The sequence below is a fragment of the Pseudopodoces humilis genome, chromosome 19, assembly GCF_049639895.1.
Source record: "Pseudopodoces humilis isolate 2021_Gansu_Grassland_sample_001 chromosome 19, ASM4963989v1, whole genome shotgun sequence".
NCBI lineage: Eukaryota > Metazoa > Chordata > Aves > Passeriformes > Paridae > Pseudopodoces > Pseudopodoces humilis.
The window spans coordinates 593,939-603,798 of NC_142218.1; the positions used below are offsets into that span (position 1 = coordinate 593,939).

Below are 9,860 nucleotides of genomic sequence, written 5' to 3' on the forward strand. Positions count from 1 at the left end.
ACAGGCTTCTCTGGCTGTTTTATTGCTTTTATTGTTAAGAAACTCCCATCTTTATTAAAGAAAAATGAAACAATTAAAATCAAGGGCAAAAAAGCAGTTATCTTTTGTAAGGCCCAAGGAAAAACCTGCATTACTCTTTACTACTGACAAAAAAAGATAATATAATGCTCAGTGAATGTCTCCTCCATCTGTCTGAGAAGTCCTATGCAACACAATTTCCAAAGCTGGCATTTGAAGGCTGTCTTGGGCTTTGTTTCACAACCTCAACAAAACATTTTTTAAATAAGGAAAAAAGATAATAAAAGTTTTTTTTCTCCCAAATCAAACCAGTTCTTGAGCACAGTCTAAAGCTGAAGGTCAGCCCCAAGTGACACGAGCACTCAGCTCACTGTCCCTTCCCCAAAGCTGCTTCTGGCTCTGCCTCCCACTGCTGCACATTCCCATCTGCTCTTCACTGCTGATGCTGGAATTCCTACAGAAATTCTGCTCCCTTCTGGATATCACGGTTAATAAAAATTACAAAAAAAAAAAATTTAAAAAAATTAAAAAAAAACAAAGCAGAATGACAGACTTCTTTGACATTTTAGAAGGCAGCGCACTATCAAGGAAAACAATGTTCAGTAAGGAAATACCATTTTCTAACACCTGAAACCACTGCAAGAAGTGGAATGCATTCATGTGGAACAGTCACAGGACACCCCTACCAAGAAATCACCTGGTAAGCTCTGCAAATCGTTTTAAAGACATTTTTATACTGGTGTGAGTGCAGCATACACATAATTATAGTGGCCTAGAATTCCCCTTGAAAACACTTCATTTAGGCAATTACTACAAAATGTCACAACAAAAGCTATTTCTCACAGTGTGAGCTCAATCACTATCCAGAGGGCTTAAGGGTTCATTATCCTTGTGAAGCTTCTGGAGCACATGTGACCAGGCAGCCCTAGTGCTGACACCATTAGTTTCCCAGATTTCAAGAACTGAACAAAAACCTGGTCAGGCTACCTAAAATTTGGAAATTGTTGTAAACATTCCTACATATTTACAAAGAATTAATGAAGACATTCTCAACATCAACAGGAAACCAACCAACCAACCAACTAAACCAAAACCATCAAAAAACCATTTGGTAAGAAAGGCTCAGGAAGTCTCTGTTACTGTTTTGGTATGACCATCTCAGGCCAGAGAGGGACCAGAAAGATGGGATGACATTAAGATTGGAAAAGACCTCTAAGATCATTCAGTGCAATCATTGAAATACTAAATTATAAAAAATATTCCATTTACCACCCAAAGTATAGATATATCAGAAAGTAGGACTGGGGGGGGAGGGTGGGGGTGGAAAGCAAAGATGATGGCATTCCTTATCCCTGCACCTCCACCTCTATGCTTCCCAGCATGCCACCACAGAAGTTCAGAAGAACCAGGATAGTCCCCAAAGAAATCAGATCAGCAAAGGTTTTTAACTTCCTTGCAGGTCTGGGGTGGGAGCTGGAACACTGGCTGAGTGACAGGGAGTGCTGCAGTACAGTCAACCACATTTAAGGCAAGTAACACCTCTGAGTAAGCATCACAGACCTGAGATGGCTCCTTCCCTTGGAGCAGAGCCACAGAGAAATCTGTAACAATTACTGTCACAAAAGAGTCTGGTCACAGATACTCTGACAACATGCAATACAGTCAAACAAGCACATATTCAAATACCAGGACAACAAAAATCAACCTGGATTTAAGTTTTTTAAAAAGCTTCTCCAACTGCAAGTATCACATTTTGCAATTCCTCATCAGTAACTCTTTTGCATATTGGAAACAGGAGAAATGCTCATGGTTTCTATTTTCTAAGATCTGAGCTGCCGCTAAAGAAATCAGAGAAAAAGCTTTTGGAAAGCAACAGAGCTTGCACACATGTGGAGGTACTTCATGAAGCCTGCCTGGCAGCAGGACAGACTTCGAGTTGCTTGGGGCATTTTAGCACAAGCTTAGAAAAACTTTGTGATCCCTTGAAATCACAGGCAACTTGTCTCTGGGTCCTGCCTTATGTGGTCAGCCCCACAACTGAGTTCAGGGACAGGACAGCCATGGAGGTCCAAGTCCATTTCAACCAGTTACAAATACAGAAATTAAATGTCCAAAAGGTGTGGAATGCCTGTGCAATGGCTCTGATCAGTGTGGCCAAAAAAATATTTTAAACCTTTACTCTCTTATGTCAAGACCCCCCCATATGGCAGTGTTCCCAGGCTGGGGTACACCTAGATCTCTACAGCACACAGCCCATATTGCTGCTCCTCTCTGAGGTGGAGGCTTTGGAAAAACAAAACTACACTTAAACAGAAATGACCTGAACTACTTCATTAGCTCTTTTGTACAAATAAAGCTACAGCCCCCTCTGTGCTTCTGTATTCACCCTGCTGGAAAAGTCTGGCCCTTTTGCAATTTAGACATTTGTGCCGAAATCTTGACAATGACAGGTCAGTAACTGAAAAATGTCAGTTGAAAGCCCAAGATCATGCCAACTCTTCAGTTACAGTAATTCAGTTCTATGGCACAAAAGAGTGCAGTGCCTGACACTACCAAGTCACACTGTGGCCAGGGAGACAACTCGAGCTACAGCCTAGCAATACAGGCTAATGCAAGCAAGCCAAGGACTCCCCAAGGAGACATCCTGATGGACAATCTTCTAAGCAACCCCTTTCTTATGTTTCTTACAACACCAGTAATAGCAGCTTCCATGGCTGCATTATATAGGCATTGCACAATTTAAAATGCTGAATAGTATCCATCCTCTTAAAGCAATGTCCTCACTGTGAACCAGCAGCCCTGCCACAGTTCTGCTCTCAACTCCTGGACCTCCCAGCAACCTCACAGCAGTGTGACCATGCTCAGCTGTGTGGAGATGAAGCAGAGAGGCCACTCACTGACAGGTAACCTCACAGACTACTTAATAAACATGAATTAGTAGGAATACTTGCTGGGAGTTCCATCCACCTACTGCTAGAAGTAACAAAAAAAATCTCTTGCAGAATTTTTTTTTAAAAGAATGAACGTTTTCAATTAACTACTTAAAAAATGTCAGGAAAGAATAGTTCTATTCTGTGGCTGAGCTAATCCACGTGAATATTTTCACCAAGCCCTGTGCCTTTCTTTAGGTCAGACGACAGATAAAGCTCAATTGCATTGTAAAGTAAGAAAGAGATCTTTCCTGGCTTTCCTGAGAGCCATATGATACACATTTGATAACATTTGCATTCAAGCTAAAGGAAAAAGGAAGTTTAATTTGTAACAAGGGCCATTTCTTTCTGGAAAACTGTCTCAGAATAAACTACATAAGCAAAATCACAAATGTAGAGCTATACAATGATTAAAAACACTTCTCTGTCAACTGAGCAGTCTGTCCTTGCCCAAGACTCCCAGCACTGTTATATTAGCTCTCCACCAAGGCAGAGACAAGCCACACAGCATGTGAGCTGGCAGCAAAGAAAAGCAGACTTGAACCACTCCCTAAGTCACATCTTCCACCATCTGGACAAAACACAAATCCAAACACAAGCTCTCCTTTTCCAATCTAAGTCATAAAACTTGCACACTTAAACAAATCAAGTTTTTATTTCTGCCTATGCAAAGGTAGAAATATCCTTCAGAACCTGAACCCATCCCCCTGCCTCCAGATTTTATTGGCTAAGTAATAAATTTCAAAATGACCACAGCCAAAAGAAGCTCTTGAAAACTTAAGCACCTTTCCACACAAAGACAGTTAAAAAAAAACCCTCAGCAGAAAACTACTATGTGTGACAACAGTACTGGAGAATCCAGGCAAATTTTCAGGAACAGATCTAAAAAATCAATTTAGTGAACAGAAATTTCATTAAATATCTATATTAGTATTTAGAAAACTTGAATGTACACAGACACCCAAATAATTACAGAATTTACAAAACACTGTAAGAGTATCAGTTGCAAAATTTGTGAATTTACAGTTATATTTTTAAATATTTCTGATGCTTACAAATAAATTAGAATAAAGTCCATATATAGGATAAAAGGTATTACTAGATCCTTGTTAATTTACATAAATGCACTAAATCCCCTCCTTAATCACTGTCTTTGTTTAAGGAATTCCAGATGTTAACACAGGGTCAGACTGTTATCGCCCCAGCACAGGAAAACCATCAACTGAATTAGTACCCAGGTGTAATTCATACACCAAGCCATGCTAATCTAACTACAGCATCAAATGGGACCATTCAAAATAGGAAGTACCTACACAGACACACAGCCTCAGTCTAGACTACAGTTCAGCCCATTAGCTCACAGCTTCAGTCAGCAGCAGCAAGCACAGACACATGCACTTACCTGACTGAACTAATTCTAATTAAACCCCTGCATTTGTATACTGCCAGTACAACAGCACTAAATCAGTGTTAATTTGTCATTTGTTGGGCTCATTTCCAACCCAAGCTGTTTGCAGACTGGGCTCACTGCAGGGCAGCAGGAGCGCCAGAGGGGCACAAGACATGAGAGCCTCTCCCCAAGCAGCGCTCACAGCAGACAGAACTGCTGCACAGTCAACATCCAGAGAACTTCAGAAAACCCTGAGTGAGAAAGCCCCCACCTGGACTAACAAGCAGCTGAAAGCAGACCACAGAAGGTGGGCATAAGTGGTCAATTTTCCCAGGGAGAGAGACTGCAAGGAGACTTTTGCAGCACTCTACTACAACACCGTATTCATAAAGTCCGGATGAAGGGACAAGAAGCAGAGTGAAAGTCTTAGGATACAAGCTATTCTGAGAGCAAAGAGAAAGGCTGACTGAAGATCTGCAGAAAAACCCTCAGAGTAATAATGGAGAAATAAAATAACAGATTAAATTCAGTGCAAATGAAGTTACAGTCTGAAGATTAATGGTTCTTATTTCACATAGAGTAGTATGCTCCAAACTGACCAGTAACATTCAGAAAATCTTGCTAGAGTCACAACATATTGATTAAAGCAACAGTTCAGTCATTCAACACATGAAAAATAATGTTAGAAAATTATTAGTAATAAAACCACCATATAAAAATATAGAATGACTGCATCTTAATGCAGTGCCTACTCCTTTCTTTCAAGAGAACATAATGGAAAGGAAAATACTTTTTAAAAGGAAACAAGGTTTGAAAACACAAATGAAGAATAATCAATCAGGCTCAGGTTCTTCTGCCTGGAAACAGAGATTGCTGCAGTGACATACAATAGAAACCTGTAAAATCATCAACTGAATGGAGAAGGTAAAATGACATCAGTTCTTCACTGTGTCCAAACAATACAACAGCTAAGAGATAGGAAATGAAGCCAGAAGCTGTCAAGTTCAAAACAAAAAAACCCCAGAGGTAGTCAGAACCTACAGGGTGATTCTGTGCACTGGAAAATCTCCCCTGGGATGCAGTGCCTTATATTTAAATGGATGGGAGACATGGACTAGTTCACAGAAGAAAAATGCATTAACCATGAACAAAATAAAAGCAAACAACATCTACCTCTTGACAGCCTACAAATGACAAGAGACAAGAAGGTCATCAGGCAAAGGTATCTATTATACATCCTGACCTTATGCTCTTCTCTTTTTCGTTACTGCTAGAAAAGAACAGTGCTCTTACACAACAAAAATCAATAACGTTTCTGGTACTCCTCACACCTTTTTTGAACGCACTCAGCTTACTTACCTGGCAAAAGCTAATCTTCTGGGGAGATGAGGACACAGAGGGGCTGGATTAGTACTCTGATTATTCAGCAAACTGAACTGGATGAGGAAAACCTCCAGTAAAGGCTGAAGGTGGTACAAGAGAGAGCAAGAATATGACCAACCCCTTTGCATAGCAGCCAGTCTTTAGATCAGTTTAAGGTGTAACACACAGTTTAATCACCAAAACAGAGATGGAAAGGAAGCAGCTAATTGCCTATCTTCTCTGTTCAAACACACAAGTAAAAGCCACAATTCCAGCTCTTGCAGGGGGGAAAAAAGTGCCATTTCACATCTTTAGTCCATCCAGTAACTACAAAAAGAGTCTGGTTTATACATAACCAAATAGTAAAGGCTTCTTTAAAATTGAATATTACATTTATAACCAATCCTATTTTCATATTATGTAAAATAAGGAAAACCCCTTTGGGGAACTAGGCCCATTGTAAAATACAGAAATGCATCCAAGTCTGGAAAGGACAATAGCCAGATGCAAACAGCTATTCCTTCCATGCTTCCCACTGGATTACTGCATGCACCCGCTGGATTACTGCAATAAATGGTGCTATACCAGTCACAGAATACAACAGCATATGACCAGTTAGTAAACGGTGAGTGATCAGTAAGATCATTAAAAATCCAGCAAATCCCATTTATAATTCAGAATTTACAAGAACAGAACTGAAAACCAAGTGAAATTATTGAAGTCTCTCACCAACTCTGAACTCTGCTTTGCATAGTCACCCAACCTTTTCCACAGCAGGACCAAATCACAACTGCTCTGCATAATAACTGGCCTGACCATCCAGAACACTGAGAATTCTGGGGGAAAAGCAATACAGGATCTTATTATTCCTCCCAAACCACATTCATATAAACATGAAACCACTGAGGAGCACTGAGACACCTATCAGGAATACAGTCTTCAACATTACACAGGGAAACTACCAAACTGTTCCTCTGCTCCTGGAACCATCACAGGTTAAACCAGGCCATAATATTCACGGACTCAAATAGCGTGAGCCAACCCTGCACAGTGCCCAACATGAGCTTAAGCAGCATAGACATATTTACTTATATCCAAGACACAGCTGACACAATGAGTGTAAGATAAGCCCTGTTTAGGGAGGGCTATGGTGTCAACACTGCCTGTGGAAACAGAATTGAGGGTTTGGCTTCACCATTTTCCAGGAAGAAACTAAACTACCGTTTGTGAGAATGGCAGTAAAGTAATTAAAAATTAAAACCTCTAGTCTCTTCTTACACATAAAAAACAACCCCCACAAAAATTTAAAGCTGAAATGATTTCTCTTTTGGTTTTATTTTTGTCCTTAAACTATACTATGATTATAATTTTTGTGCTTCTCACTGAAATACCTATATATTACTGCTTTGTTGTAATGCTTACCTTGAGCATAAAACAGAGAAATGTTTAAAAAAGAAGTCTCGGAAGTATCTTTAAAAATATTTTCTAGTGTATATTCAAGAAACCAAAATGCATGTTGTACATAACAAAGCCTCTGCAATCTAAAGGTACCACTACACTTTACACTTTCCAACGAAAAACACTTAGGACTGCATATGACCAATGTGAAATAAGAGCTGCAAATGGGAGCACTGGAGGGTTTCTGAAGGTGATCTGAAATTAGAAAAATCCAAATCAAATACATTTATTTATTTCAATTAATTTTTAACCTCAGATACATAGTGAGTAACTAGGAATATAGCCACAGATTTCAATAATGCTGCTTGCAGCAGCTGTATAATTTTAATTGTAGAATATTGTTTAATTTCCATTGTGTAACATTTCCAGCTTCTACCTTTGCAAACATCTTGATACAAGGCAAATATAAGCACATGAAGCTGCTGCCCTAAGACACAGTGCTTTGTGTGCCACACAAGGCTCAAAATCCCCAAAAAATAATTTAAATTAGAACAATCATTGCCAACTTGAGCCCCATCAACAATCCCCATCCAGTAAAATAGTCCAGTTAAATCCTACTGATCACGCTTCAGGATTCTACACCAGTTCACACAAGACATCTGGTAAGCTCTGTTCCCCTAGCCCAAGGAAATTGTGCTAGAAAACCTTCATGTTAATTTAAAATTAGCATGATTTAAATTTAATTAAGAAAAATTTTAAATGCAGAGAGGACTTCACACCACTTTTCTGCATTTTCCCACAGACCGATATGCTACTGCTAAACCTGGTTTGCCAGGGTTCCATCATTTGGAAGACTGCTCTTTCTACAGACAAGGCAAAGCAGAAGCTAAAGCAATGAGCTTCCAAGTCCTCTGTACATGGGAGACTCACAAGCACACCTGACACATGCAGCAGAAGCAGTTTCTTCATAAAATGGCCTGGACAGGACCTTAAAGCTCCTGCGGTTCCAACCCCCTGCCATAGGCAGGGACACCTTCCACCAGACCAGGCTGCTCCAAACCCTGTCCAATGCAGCCTTGCATACTTGTATTCCATTCTTCCCCACTTGTAACCCCCATCTTCTCATCACCTCAGTATTCAAGCACAAAAACTCTTCTGGATTTCCCAGACACAACCCCCTGATCCTTACCAGACAGTTCCTGTTCTCTGGAGCAAACATGCATGTGACCAAGTCACAACCTCACAGCAATTCATGCTGTGACCGTACCTTATCTTGACACGATCACACATTGGCTCCAACCTTCTTGGACTTTCGAGCCACCAAAGCACGGTCCAGACCCCAGGCTCTCAATCAGCAGCGCAACCCCCCGAGGCAGTGCCACGAGCCACCAGTGCCGGGACAGGGCTCACAGCCTCGCTTGTTTTGTAATACCCCATCTTCTGTACTGCCCTTTATAATGATGCTCTTCAAGACAGCAGAAGCCTCTGATTTCGCGACAATGTTTCTAATTGCCCGTTGTGACTTACACTAAATACAAAATATTTATTAAGCATAAAAAAGAGACATGATGTTTCAAGTCAATGAAAATTTTTAAAAGCTATTCCCTTCCCATTCATACTCCAACAAGGCTGTGCCGAATTAAAGATAAACACTCAGTTGGCGTTGCCCGAAGTAAATAATACAAACGAGAATTCTGATATCTGAATACCAGAAAGAAAAGCTATAAATGAGAGAAATCAGAACGGCCGAAGCATTCCCGTTCGTTATTTACATTGCCCTCCGCAATAACCTCGGGCACTTCCGAGGCGTTTCCCTCATTCCCAGCGCAGCCCGGTGTGACGAGGATCATTTCCCACTCCCAGCGGGGGGAGCGGGTCTCTCGGCCGGGGCCTCACAGCGGATCCAGGCTGCGCTGAGCCCCCCCCTCAGCGGTCTCGGCGGGGAACGGTGGCGGCACCGACCCCCCTCGCGGAGAAATCACCTCCGTCGGGGCGCGGCGGGACACACCGCGGGCGCGGCTGCCATTGACTCCGGCCCACCCGCAACTGCCGCGTGACATCTGCTGCCTAGGGGCAGCCGCGCGTCCCGGAGCCGCGGCGGTTCCGCGGGGTCCCGCGGAGGGCAGGGGATCCCGGCGCGGGGAGGGGGGGGGGGGATCCCAGCGGGGCCGGCCCGGGGCTCACCTGGACCGCGGTATCTCTGCACTCCGCCCGCCGCGGCACGGAGCGCTCTGCGCCTGTGCGGGAGCCACCTCTGCGCGGGGTCGGAACTACAAATAACATGGCGCCGCCCCCTGCCGCCCTCGGGCGGCGCCTCTCGCAGCCTCCCCCTCCCGCCGGCAGATGGCGCGGCTTCCCTGCGGGCCCCCGCCGGGTCCCGTGAGGGCACCACGGGCGGAGCCGTGCCGCCGGAGCTCGAGACAGCGCCGGTGCTGGCGGGTCTCGGTAGGGTGACCTCCTCCGAGCACGGCTGTCCCTCCGCCCCCGCTCGGGGCTCGCAGCCATACCCGTCCCACGGCAAGCTCGCTTCCTGTCTGACGTCTCGGGCAGCGCTCCGCAGAGGGCGCGTGCTCCCCTCCACCTCCTCCTGCCTTTCCCCCTTCCTAGGTACGTCTCCAAGTGGAAATACGAACTTCCCGGAGTCGTGCGGCATCTCCAGGGCCTCTCGCCTTATACTCAGTGCGACCTTACCCTAAACATTTATGATCGAGGTATTTCCCAAACCTGTGCCCGTGCCCTGGTTTCTGGTGCCACCCTGTGGT

At 43.4% G+C, this 9,860-nt stretch overlaps 1 protein-coding gene across 3 annotated transcripts in view; it reads right to left on the bottom strand.

Moving 5' to 3' along the window:
• The window catches only part of NDRG3 (NDRG family member 3), a 69,144-nt gene extending 59,768 nt beyond the window's left edge, over positions 1–9,376 (bottom strand). For all 3 annotated transcript variants that reach the window (XM_005532199.3, XM_014260799.2, XM_014260798.2), the window contains exon 1: positions 9,283–9,376. The gene's annotated coding sequence lies outside the window, so the exon portion shown is untranslated. The remainder of the gene's footprint in view (positions 1–9,282) is intronic.
• Between the last annotated feature and the right edge of the window lie 484 nt (positions 9,377–9,860).